A 14,032-nucleotide genomic window follows, 5' to 3' on the forward strand; every position below is an offset into this window, starting at 1 on the left:
TTCAAACTTAAGGAAAAGCAGTTTCTATAGCAACACTCAAACCAATTGAAGTATGACTAGATAATCTTTTCTTATAACCAAGGAAGCAGAGATGGAAATTTATTAAAGGTATATTTCACATACTCTGAATAATACATATTCAGGGTACGTATATTCCTTTCATGTCCTGTCATGCATCCAGTTTAAATTGTAGAATATTAAGTACAAATGTATCTCAATGGCTTAATTAGTTTTTGAAGACATATTTAGACTGCTAGGATCATTAGCATCATGATTAAAGACATGTATGTGGAGCCTTTCTGCCTAGATTTATATCCTGGCTTGCACACTTATTATTCTCTGAATCCTAGTTTATTGACCTGTTCCACAGTTTCTTATCTTTAAAATGGAAGTTAACATAATATCTATCCATAGGGATTTTGTAAACCTTACATAAATGAATATGTGTAAGTGGCTTAGAACAGTGCCTGGTAATAACAGTTCAATAAATATCAACTATTAAAATTAGCTAGTTTTCCAGAGACCAAGCTGCTTTCTCTTTTCACAGATATAATTGGAATTCATAATACATATAAATAAGTACAGGTAAATTCAATTAATGTTTCTGACCACCTACTTTACACAAAGCATCATACTTGACACTGTAAAGAAAAACAAATACTATATCATTTCTGCCCTTAAGTTGTTTATTATCCAGTGGGCAAAGGGGAAGGAGACATACATTCAACCATTTATAACCTAGATTCCAATGACAGATGGGCTTAATAGAGGATCTTATTCTCACTCTCTTTCCTCGTCTCCATATAATCTAGCCTACTTTTGGTTTCTGGAATATACCAAGCTTATTCCTGCCCCCTAGTTCTTTTGCTGGATTGTTCTTAGTTCTTAGAAGGGCTCGTTCCTTCTGGTTATTCAGGTCTCAGCTCATGTTGCCTCCTCAGAGAAGCCTTCCTTTGAAACCCTTTGAAAAGTTGGTTCCTCCTGGTCATTTTCTTTTCTTCTTTTCTTTTTATTTTTTAGTTTATTTATTTTGAGAAAGAGAGAGAGAGAGAGAGAGAGAGAGAGAGAGAATCCCAATCAAGTTCTGCACTATCAGCACAGAGCCTGATGTGGGGCTCGAACTCACAAACCGTGAGATCATGACCTGAGCAGAAATCAAGAGTTGGATGCTCAACCAACTGAGCCACCCAGGCACCCCTCCTGGTCATTTTCTATCAGAGCATTCTGCTTTTTCCCATTCCTCTCATTTTAACAGTTATGGTTATTGATTTTAATGAACTTGTTTGATTTACTGTCTCATTGACCAGACCAAAGTTTCATGAAGGAAAGGACTATTTCTGTTTTACTCAGAGGTTTGTCCCCAGTGCCTTTCACAGCATCTGGTGTCCAGAAGGCACTTGAATGAATGAATGAATGAATGAGTGAATGAATATAGTGAATGGGAACGTAGAAGAGGTGTTAGTAGTTTTGACTAGAACTCCACCAAGTTTTTAAGAGAAAGATGGAAAATGTAGGATAGACACTGCAGGGTTCAAGAGCATCATGAGCAAAGACATAGAGGATTTTTATGTCCCGATGTGCTTTTTATGGAGAATCCATCTTCTGACCTTTAATACATAATTGCAAAGGTCAGGTTTCAAGTTTTCTCTGTATCCTCAGAAGCTGCACCTTCTCACCCATCTCCTGATATCGTGTTACTTTTCCCTTCACAGCCTTGTCTTTCCAATCTTGTTACCCATCCACTTAAAGAAACACACAGAAGCAGGAGATTTTGCTAAAACATTCACACCCACGCTCAAATTATGCATTCACCAGGGACTGCATAGATAGTGCAATCATGTTTATGCAGCTGAGAGCAAGAAAAGATCAGGTGACTGGTGAAGATCACTTAGCTAAGAGCTATGGGCTTCCATTAACTGTGATAACCACAGACTAATTTCACTGCTGAACGAGGGCTGTAAAATAATTAGGAAAAATGTGTGCCAGAATGCCAGTGCATATTTCTCCTAAATTAATACAGCCTTGTCAAATAGGTTATATTAAAAACAGACACTGTATGATACAAGATCATTGATTGGCTTAATTAATAAGAATCAACAGGCAGAGTCAGGGCTTGCATTAACCTTGGCAGCAGTTGGGGATTTGGGGAAGGTAACTGAGCAAGAATTATTTGAGGGGGAATAAATCTATGCTTACCAAATAGCTTCTGAAATGGGGTCTGGCTGTGCACCGACGCAGCTGCTGTGATCTCTACATGGGCCTTTCTCCCAAAGGATTTGCCACTAGGGTGGCATTCCAGAACAAGGTAGGGAGCCTGCCCATGGAGAGACAGATGTATGATTCAAAGCCACAAGGATTGACTGGTGGAGATGAATCAATAAAATACTAAACTTCAAGATTTTATCATTTCACTAGCAGTAAGGACTCCAGAAATCAAAGCACAGGAATACAGCGATAATGTGCAAAAAGGTGAAGACTTAGAAGTGACATTGTCCAAACTGTTAAGCAATACAGGAATCTGTTTGTAGAATTCCTGATAGGGTGACTTATCTAGCCCTAGTTTAAACTTCTTTAGTGCGCGTTAGCCGGAAAGTTCCGTATTCCATCTGTGGCGGTTTTAGAGACTCTTACTTCCTAGATCAGGGAGAAACTTGCTCTGGTTTGAGTGATATTCTAGGAAATTTTGAGTTATTTCAATTGCATTCATTTTGGGATTGCCAGATTTAGCAAATAAAAATAGGAGATGTTCAATTAAATTTGAATTTTAGAGAAACATGCAGTATTTGGGACAAACTTATTCCTAAGAAATGTTTTTTTTCTAAAATCCAAATTTAACTGGGTGTTCTGCATTTTACCTGGCAACCATCCATTGTTTTAATTCACTTTATTTTTAAGTGGAATATCTTCTGCATTTGCAGTGAGGAAGGAGACCAAAATATGTTAAGAAAAAAAATCAGCATGCCTGTTCTTAGTATCTTTTGGGTTAACTGTACCTGTTACCTAGCATCTTTTGTGACAACTGGTGGGAATATAAAAATGAAGAAGATTCATTTCCTGTCCTTAAAGGGTTCAGTGTATACTGTGAGAGACAGAATCAAAAGAATATAATCCTGTAAATTGTTTCATATGTGCTATGCTGGGAGTACATTTAAGATAAAGTGAGGTCACAAAGGAAGGAGTGACCAAAATAGTTGAGTATTACTGTCCTAGCTAAGGATAAGAACATCCCAGATTAAGATAGGCCCTGTGCTCTTCTCTTACCACCAGTTTGTCTTCACAAAGGTTAGTTCTTTTTTTTTTTTAATGTTTGTTTATTTTTGAGAGAGAGAGAGAGAGAGCATGCAAGTGGAGATTAGTTTTTAAAATAATATAGGAGTGGGGCACCAACTGAACCAGGTGAGCTTCTGACTTTGGATCAGGTCATGATCTCAGGGTTTGTGTGTTCCAGCCCCACATTGGGCTCCCTGCTGTCAGCACAGAGCCCGCTTAGGATCCTCTGTCCCCCTCTCTCTGCCCCTCTTCGGCTTGCGCTCTCTCAAAAATAAATAAACCATTAAAAAAGATAAAGAATATAGGAAAATTGGTTAACTTGTTGGGAATCAACTTTTAGGTAATAATAACAATCTATTTTCAATGATCTATAGAACATTTTATTTTTACTATTATTCAAGAAATTTTTTTATTGTTTATTTATTTTTGAAAAAGAGAGACAGAGCGTGAGTGGGGTAGGGGCCAAGAGAAAGGGAAACACAGAATCCGAAACAGGATCCAGGCTCTGAGCTGTCAGCACAGAGCCTGAAGCGGGGCTTGAACCCAAGGACTGCGAGATCATGACCTAGCCGAAGTAGGACGCTTAACCTACTGAGACACCTAGGTGCCCCTTCTATAGAACATTTTAGAAAGCAATCTGAAAATTTATAAAATTTGGTTGTTTGGCAGAAATGACTAAATAATTGCAGCCAATTAGATAATTGTAGCACTGATCCAAGATTGAGGCCACTTAATATAGTATATGGATCACCACTGAGAAAATGGGTGGCTCTGACATGAACTGGTTTTGAAGCTGCTAAAAGATATTTCATGTTATTTAAGAAGAAGAATATGCAAGAAAGTGAATCAACATGTTTTTTGTATTCTTGATGTTCAATTATTTGACTCTAGGCTCTTAAAGAATTTTTTGGAGCCTTTACCGTATACCATCAGTGACCTCTTGAGACCAACTTTAATTGTCCCATAGAAGCCGAAGTGTGCACATTTTAAAATGTTGTCATTCAAGATTGACTAACTGTTGTTGATGATATTTAGAATTGACAAGGCTAGAGACCGCAGTACCTCCACATATGGGCAGTACCTAGTTTATATTAACTACTCAGTAAATGTTTGTTGACTGAATATTGGTTGAATGAATATCTCTTACATAGCAATTTTATTTTTAGGAATATAAGTGAAGAAAACAATGATGTGACAAAGATTTGGCAATAAGGATAAGTGTGGAATCTTTATAATAGTTAAAAAAGAGGGAGAAAACTAAGTAAAAATGGTAAATTATGGCTACATTATCCAATGAGCTATTAATTAGCCATTCAAAATTATTATGCAAATGTACATTTACTGAAATATACTAACACTCATAAAGCATTAAAGGAAAAAAATTTTACTAGGAGCAGTTACTCTAGTACCCTGTGTCTGTGTGTGTCTGTGTGTCTGTGTGTGTGTTTATGTGTATGGAAAAAAGCCTAGAAGAATCTACATCAAATATTAAAATGGATCATCTCTGGTTGAGGATTCTTGGTGATATTTTCTACACCAATTTCTTCTTTCCTTTCTTTCTGGAACTCCAGTACTCCAATAACATGCTAGATCTTTTGATATCGTCCTACAGGTTGGAGGCTCTGTTTATTTATGTTTTCAGTCTTTTTCTTTTTGTGTAGATTGTATACTTTTTATTGCTCTATCTTTAGTTTCTCTGGCTCTTTTCCTCTTTCATCTCCATTCTGTTATTGAACCCATCCAATGACTTCTAATTTAAGTTATTGTATCTCTCAGTTCTAAAATTTCCATTGAGTTCTTTTTTTTTTATAACTTTAATTTGCTTCTGAGAATTTTTATCTTTCCATTAATTTCAGTAATGTTCACCTTTACCTCGTGGAGGATTGTTATAATAGCTGCTTCAAAATCTCTTGTAATTCTAACACCTGGGTATCTCAGGCTTGTTATCTGTTGCTTATTCTCTTGGGTATTGGTTGGATATTTTTGATTCTTTGTGTGTTGAATAATTTTGGATTGTATCCTGGATGTTTTGAATATTATGTTGGTAAACTCTGGGTCCTGTGAAATCCTCTGCAGAATGTTATTTGTTTGTTTAAGCGGGCAATCAACCTTGTTACGTTCAGACCACAAGTGCTGATTCTCTTTCTGAGGGTGAATGTCAGTTCAGTTTTCAAACCTTTTCTATGCTTTTTGGTTCAGTCTGGCACATGAGCCTCTTGGGGGTTAGTTTTGAACCTGGGCAGTGGTTTATATGGTAGTTCACTTCTTGAAGCCTTTGTTATTTTCTTTGAGTCTGTTCTGTGTGTGTGTGTGTGTGTGTGTGTGTGTGTGTGTGGCTTAGAGGCAGGTCAGGACTTATGTCACTTCATACACAGAGTTAGAGGAATCCCTTTCTCCAGCTCTATCCTCTCTGAGATTTCTTCCATGTTCTCTGAATTACAGGGTCTTTTTTCCCAGTAACTCTGGTCCCAAAGATTTATTTCCCTCAGATTTTAGGTTTTTATGCTGTTACAAAGTTCTTCATGACTGGAGCCTCCCACTTTGCAGACCATGATTTAAATTCTGATTTTAGTCCTCAATCCACCTGCTGTCTATGTCTATATCTGAGTCTATCTATAGATACATAGATACAGATATCGTTTTTTTAAAATAAATGTTTTTTTTTAATTTTTTACTTTTCAGATTCCTCAAGTCATGCATTTTTCATTCTTTTCAGAATTTTTGGTTGTAATCCCTTGGAGAGAGAATCTGTATCTTCTTCTCTCCACCTTAGCTCACACCAGATGTTTTGTTTTTCCTTAACTGTTTATTTATTTTCTAAGTTTTCTACCAGAATATATATTATTTGTAAGGGTGAATTTGTTTTCTTAAAAAAAATTAAAGGAATAATTATTGTAGGGAATACCATGATGTTTTGGTAAATATTGTAATGATATAATTGTTTTCAGTGATCACATCATTTAATTAAATGTGAGAATGATTGATAAAAACCAGTTTGGGTGCATGTGTGGGACAATAGGCAATCTCCTAACATGACAATGGTATGCCTATTAGTACATTCTTTTTCATAGTCAATGTGGCTATCTTGATAAATTTAAAACATGCATTTTCTTTGATCTAGACATTCAAATTTCAGGAGTTTATTCTGTAGAAACACACAAATACATCATGCAAGGACATGTGTGTTCTTTGTAGCATCATTGTTTAACTCAAAACTGGAGAGAACTTAAACTCTCATCAATATGATGGCAGTTTAATATATTATAGTAACTCCATACAACAAACTCCTATGTAGCTCCTAAAAAGAACATGACATTTATGTATATTTATAGAAAAAGGTATCTATAGTTAATGTTTGAGTGAACAAGCAGATTATAGAAGATTACCCATATAGAAATCTCCATTTGCGTTTATATATGTGTTAAGAAAGAAAACACAGAATCATTATGTAAGAATACACATGAAACTTGCAAGAGTAATTTTCTCTGAAGATTGGGCTATTAAGGAACAAGTATGCTATTCATCGTCTCTATTGCTTGAGGTTTTTGGAAATTAATAAATATTAATATATATTTTTTTAAATAAAAAAATTAAAAATGATCTTGGAAAGGGATTTCAGGCCTTTTGAGAAGTTTAAATTTTTCTTTTGTCTACAACTGATAATTAAACAATCTGCTAACCCTGGACAGGTAGTGTGATAGTAGAGATAAGACTTTGCTTTAGGTTGCTGTCCTGGGAATTACATAGTGTTGCTCTGAGCAGTAATGAAGAATACCTCTGGACAAGCAGTTAGACAGAGATGGTATTTCTCAGTAAGGAAAGGTACACTGACTTTGAGACAGTGAACACAGATACATATGTAAAAGCTTGCCTTCTGGCATATTTGAAGATTCAGTTACAGGGCAAGAAAGACTAGAGTGACCAGTCCTGGCTACCCTATGAAAATCAGGAGTAGGGTTTATGTGCAACTGATTCCCACTTGTTGAGTTGACATGTCAGCAGAGTAGCTGTTTCTTATCAAGTACTATGTCTTTGAATCAGGACTTCTGCAGAGTCATGAAGTGATGGGGTTCATAGGTCAAAGTTCAAGGCTAAAGTGAGCCTTTGGGAGAGTATCTCTGAATTCTAGTATACTAAGTGTCCAAACTCACATTGGCACTTAGTCACCTACTCTCTTAAAGGATTTGCAAAATTGTTTCATGCATGTGACACTCATTTCTAAACTGTTTTTTAAGGAGTGACTCCTGACTGTGCTTTATTTTTCTTAAGGACTTAAATTACTTAATGGTTTTCCATGGCACTTTAATTTTATTTTGTTGTTTATCATGTTTCTTCCATTACAATGTTTGCTGTATGACAGATTTGTATGACAAATATTTCTCTTGTTCTGTGCTATAGGCCCAGTATTGAAATGGTGCCTGACCCAGAGTGAGAACTTAATAAATATTACTGATTAAAGAATAATACCTGAAGGTGAGACACAGGGCTCCTACTTTATTTCTCTCTTCCCACCTCACTTTCCTCTATTTCAGTTCCTAGAGTAGTGTTAAGACTTCAACATCAATCAAATGGAGGATGTGAAAATCAAGAGAGTATTTAAAAGTGCCCTTTGTATCCATCTTTGAAGTACTCTGGGCTTGGCTAAGATTCTTCACTGTTGGCAACATGTGTAGAGTGGGTTTTAAAATAGGAATACCATTATATTCATCTTCCTACTTGAAACCTTATGGCAAGTTCTTCCCAAACAGGGATGGAAATTAATATATTTCACCTTACCCTGTTCCAAACTCAGTGATTCCCTTATATTACTATTTTCACTGCATCTCAAGTGAGCATTTTAGTTCACATTTTAATATATTTGAAAAATGAATGTCTCTTACTATCGTTGGCATCTTAGCAATGTATCATAGTTAATTTGTTTGATATGTCATACAAATGATAGATCTTAGATTCTGTGGAATATGGTATTTGGGTTTCTCATGCTTCCATTCTAGCATTTTTGAGAATTAATGAAATTAGTATTGTAGAAAGAAGATTTATGAACAAAAGAATTGAATTCATTTCTGCTAATTATGTGTGTGAAAATGGGCTGGAACTTTTCCCTTCTGGGTCTCTCTCTCTGAAGAATGGCATTGGAAGAAAGCATGGGTCTAATATTTTAGAGAGGTTATTTGTTGCTGTAAACAAACATAACTTAAGGGTTAAAGAAATTACCAGAAAGAATCATAAGTAGGCATGGAAATTAAGGGCAGAAAGTGGAGTTTGGCCTCATGAATTTCTAATAACCTGGAACTGGAAAATGGTCAAGATCTGAAGAAGGTATTTTTTTCCACTCTTTTCCCATCCCTTTCTCATTACACATGTGCTCTCTTCTTAAATTTGCTATTTTCTTTTTCTCCAATACCATGAACTCCCGCCTCTGGATTGGTATGCACATGATCAAAGATGGCTAATCTAGCTTCTGGTTCAACTCCAGAGACTAATTAGCATGTTTGAGGCTAAAGTCTAATATGATTTCCCACCTTGGTTCAAGAATATGTACTTTATTAGGGAAGAATCATTTATTACAAACATGACTGAAAGGTCTACTCCAGTGTTTGGTGGGAATAAATTCTCAGAAGAGGGAACAAAAGCTGGGCAGGTTCTATAGTATCTAGGCTCTATGGTAGCTATACAGTCTCTTTTGTGTCTTCTGGCTCTAAAATTGGATGAACTACAGTGTTGGGAGGAATTGCCTTTTTAACATAACCCAGAACTTTTCTGCTAAAGAATGGTCTTGGTGAGGGATTTCAGGAAGGAAAAGCCTTTCCTTAATATTGTCTCAGTAATGAAAATCTTACTGGTAACTCCTGGATTTTTTTCTTATTTAGTAAAAGGTCTTATGTAGGTGTGGCTGTCTTTCAAATTTGACACGAAGCCAAAGAGGAAAGGGCTTTAAAAAAGGCATTATAACTTCTAATTTTTCCAATTGAAATGATTAGCCAAATGAGAATTATTTATCATTGTTAGATATTATTCTATCATCAGAAAAAAAATAACACTTGAATCAAGCATCTTTCTGTAGAGTTTGTATTTATTGTCTTATTTTTATTGAGTGAAACACTTTAATCTTATTAATGGTTCCACTTACAGGTGGGACACTGTGTGTGTGTGTGTGTGTGTGTGTGTGTGTGTGTGTGTGTGTGTGTATGTGTGTATGTGATAGAGACAGAGAGAGAAAAAAGGAGTGGGGGCAGGAGGTGGAGGAGGGAGAGAAGAAGGAGGAGAAGGGGGAAGAGGAGAGTAGCTAGAGCAAGGGAGGTTAGGCATTTATTGTGTTTCCACATTATTTCTATTAGATACTTGGGAAAAACCATTGTCCATGCTCATTCTTCTAGGATGGTAAATTTCTCATGTTTGGGGCAAGCAGAAAAACCAAGGTCACTAAATGTTGAGATAACTTGGGACAATTTCTCACTGTCCCAAGAGATCCTGGAATGAAAACTAATACTACTTGCTTTTATGCACTACTAGATTCTTTTTATATAGTAGTTTTAACACTCTTAGCAGCTTGGCCAACTATTATTATTCCCCAACTCATTTATAGAGAAAACCACAGCATAGAAATGGATAACTTGAGCTAGTTTACATAGCTAGCATGCAGTGATGCCAGGATTTGAACATGCACATGTCTGATTCCAGAAGATGAGTTCTAGTTTCAGTGCATGAATTGTACTTTCAACACTTGTGAATTGGCTCTGAGATCTGAGGCAAGTCCTTTATCATTTCTGTGCTTCATTTTCATCAGGCATGTCTGTCAAATATAAATGGGTCAAAAATATCTGTTGAATTGAATTGCACACTCATTTACATACAAGGTTATTATGAGTATTGCTGGGAATAATATGTGTATAGAGCAGAGGGATTAAGAATGGGCTTCTGGTCCATCTACATCACTCTGGATTTGTTTAATTTCTTTAAGGCTTGGTTTTCTCAATGACAGAAGGAAGGATAATTAGAAAACTGAGTCTTTAGATCATTACAATGATTAGAAAACATTTTAAGAATATTTATCAGGAAGGTGTGCACATATCAGTTGCTGTACAAATTTCAACTATTACTATTACAAATGAAATTTTAAGTGGGCAAGGACTTGGACACTTGGAGTTTTGACAAAAGTGACGTTTGGAGTTGGTATCAGTCCTTGCTCTGGTGGGCGGTGGTGGGATTATCCCATTTCAGGGTCTTTAAGACACACAAAACTCACATTTCCCTGTAGCAACTACTGCTTCTAGGCTTGTAAACAGTCTGAAGGCAAAAAGACAAGAATTCCAGACATCATTAGGAGGCGTGTAGTAGAAACTTTCTAGGATAGCAAATACATTTAATTTTCTGGTTGTCCTTACCTAAACACAATTAAATAACCCTAAATGTCTATGACTTCCTTTCAATGAGACTCAGAAATCTGGAATTTGGTTGATCTGGGAAGAAGAAAATAGGGAGAAAATTAGAAACAAATATACTCTCATAATCGGATTTTGAAAGATTCAGTGTTCAAGTATGTATTTGCTTAAAATTGACACCTACTGATATCTTTTAATGTAGAAAAGTGACTAATTCCCTCCTTTATGCTACAATTTGCAAAGAATTGGGCATTTTCTTACTTTTCTTTAATATATTACCACAAAATATGTGATGGAAGAAAGATTTGTCCACTCTTTAGGTAGTTATATATACTGCTTTAGAATTCTACTTAGATTTGGGAGTTTCATCCTATGGAATTATCTTTTGGTCATTTGCTTTTTTTTTTTTATAAACTAATATTCCTTACCACTACTTGTTGGTAGACATAAGTCTTGAAGGCCCAACTAATTCCCCTTCATAGAATTTTATTTTGAAATTCCCTTCCCAAAACTGGCATGTATTTAGGGGGATATTAAAAAATTGCTGGTAATTTATGAATCGCCCTGCTTGGCAGGCGAGAATTAACCTTTTCCTCAATTATAAGACTATAAATCTAATGGAGTGAAAAACAGGAGAATTTGTTGAAAGAGCTTATCAGACTCTGCTGTAACTATAAAGAATATGACATCAAGACATGCATCCTGAAGAATTTAAATAAAACATAATACATTTTTTATCTTGTCTATTTAATATCAGTATAGCTCACCTTGAGACTCTTACTGTTCATTTCGCCTATGGACAGTGGGTAAATATTCTGGACTGCAGTACTTAACAGTGAAAGATTGTGTGGTTTAAATTTTATGAGAAGAGATTATATTTCAGATGTGCTTTCTGAGGACTCAGACAGAAGCAGTTTTGCAAAAGTCCTCTTCGGTCTGAGAGCTGAAGGTGGAGCCGTTGTGCTATGTCCAAGAGGCATTCTCGGCGTTAACTCTTACAAACTTGTCTATGCAATTCTAGAAAGGACATAGTCTAGCAAAAGAAAAAAAAATTTTTTTCTTTAACTCCTGGACTGCCACCTTGGATGGTTTATGGAGGAGACTGGATTATTGGGATTTCATAGGACATGGAACAACCAGCCAAAAGCTTGTTCAAGTTTGGGCTTTGAAGTTTTTGCAGTGACTGTGGTTTGATGATTTCTGGAGGGTGGGAGGAAACTGTCATCCTTCATCCACATCTTTGTGGGATTCCTCTGGAATTGTTCCTAAGGGCTTCAGTTTTACCATTTGTAAATCGAATGGGTTCTCTTAGCTATTTTCTCTGCTTCTTTTCCCTTAGAACATTGTGGGAGTCTAAGGTGTTTTTAAAGTGCTTTCTTCCCATCCAGATCAGCTTGCCCTCTGAAGAAATGTAGCTGCCCTACGTGTGAGGGCAAGCAAAGGAGAGAGTAAAAAAGGTATTACCTGTCAAATTCCTACTGTGTACTCAGAGCTTCACAGGGTTGTCTCATTTTCTTTCTAACAAGAACCCTGTGAAGTAGATATTACTAGTGCTTTTTCACAGATGGAGGAGCTCAAGCTCAGTAATATTAAGTACAATTATATATTGAAGAAATGGCAGGCAGCGTTTTGGACCCAGCCCACTTTGATTCCAAGTTTGAAGGTATTTTCAATGTAACCAAAGCTTTGTATCCACCTGCAATAGAAAATAAGGAAAGTAGTCTTTTTTTCTTGAAATGAATACAGAGGGTTTAAATTAAAAACACATAGCATGAGCTTAAATTATGTGGAAATATTATTTTTCATCTATCAGAGTGGCAAAGATAATTAGCACATTATTTTGACAAAGGAGTTACAGAAGAGGAACTCATACTATGTCTGGACTTTCCCTATATTTCACACATTTGGGAGATATTTAGACATTATTTATAATACTAGCTGTAAGCATCTTTGCTTAGTTGGTCTTTTATCAAGCTTTTCTTTTAGATGTGTCATTGTTTGACATATCTTCCCCAATTTGACATTCTGGAAGTTTTTGAAGATAGTTTCTTCTAACACTTTTATGTTTCATAAAATCCTTCATTTTTTTTTTTAAATTGTTTAAGGGATAAGATGGATCCAGCTTTCCAAATGGCTATCTAGTTGTCATTGCATAAGCCATCTTCTCTTACTGATTTGAGATGCTGTTTAACATATATGAAATTTTTGTATGCATTTGGGTCCATTTTGGTACTTTCTATTCTACTGCATTGATTATATCTTCAGTGTGCTGCTACCACACTACTTTAATTGTAGTGTCTTTATAATGTTTTAATGTCTTTTAATATAATGATTTTTTTTCTCAGATATTTTTTCCCTGGGTATTCTTGCTTGTCTGTTGCTCCATAAAAATTTGGGAATTAATATTGCCCTACATTTATAGATTAATTTAAGGAGAAGTAACATTTCTATGATGTTTAATCTCCCTATCTAAGAACATGGTATGCTTTTATTTGTTCATCTTTTTGGATTTCTCAAGAGCATTTAAAATTTTTCTCTATTTATATCTTGTGAGTTTCTCATAATATTTATTCTTATTTTATATTTTATTGCTATTGATTTTACAGTATTTACTCCATTATTGTAAGTGGTTATTGTTTGCAAATGTGAAAGGCAATGGTTTTGTATATTAAGTTTATTCCAGCCTACTTATTTGTATTTTCTTTATTGTGTACAGTTATTCAGTAGAAATCATTTTTTTCTCTGATATACCATCATATCATCTTCAAATATTAAACAACCTCACATTTTATTTGCACTGAGTAGAATATGAGAACAATAGTAAATAATTGAAGTGAGAGAGAACATCCATCTGTTTTGTCTTAGAATATAAGTAATTTTCTGATGTTCAACCGGCTCTGTATTTCTGGATCCATCCCAATTGGTTATTATTTGAAGTTATTTTAATATATTGCTGAATTCATTTTGCTAATTATTTTTTATCCTCACAGTGAAACTGGTTTATAATTTTCTTTTTTATTACTCTCTTACTTGGTTTCATATCAAAATGATTATTGCTTCATAAAATGAACTGTGAAATTTTTAATTTTTTTCAGTGCTCTGAAACACTTTTTAACAAAGGAATTGTCTGTTCCTTGAAGGCTTGGGAAAATGTCCCTAAAACATAGATATTTCATTAACAACCTTTTCAATTTCTTGTATTGTAATTAGTCTTACTGATTCAAGACACAATTTCCACAATATATATTCCAAGAGTACGGTCTATTTTATTTAGTGTTGTTGATATATTGGTACGAGGATACACAGAATATTCCCTGACAATTTTTTGATGATGTAATATCACCATTTTCACCCCTAATGAATTCATTGATGTAGGCAAT

General features: G+C 35.2%; 1 long non-coding RNA gene across 1 annotated transcript in view; it reads left to right on the top strand.

Moving 5' to 3' along the window:
- The first annotated feature begins 3,219 nt into the window (after positions 1-3,219).
- Positions 3,220-14,032, top strand: part of LOC122240425 — a 112,768-nt gene continuing 101,955 nt past the window's right edge. The window contains exon 1 of the long non-coding RNA XR_006220166.1: positions 3,220-3,282. This is a non-coding gene — a long non-coding RNA (uncharacterized LOC122240425). The remainder of the gene's footprint in view (positions 3,283-14,032) is intronic.

This window comes from Panthera tigris, chromosome A1, assembly GCF_018350195.1.
Source record: "Panthera tigris isolate Pti1 chromosome A1, P.tigris_Pti1_mat1.1, whole genome shotgun sequence".
Classification (NCBI taxonomy): Eukaryota; Metazoa; Chordata; class Mammalia; order Carnivora; family Felidae; genus Panthera; species Panthera tigris.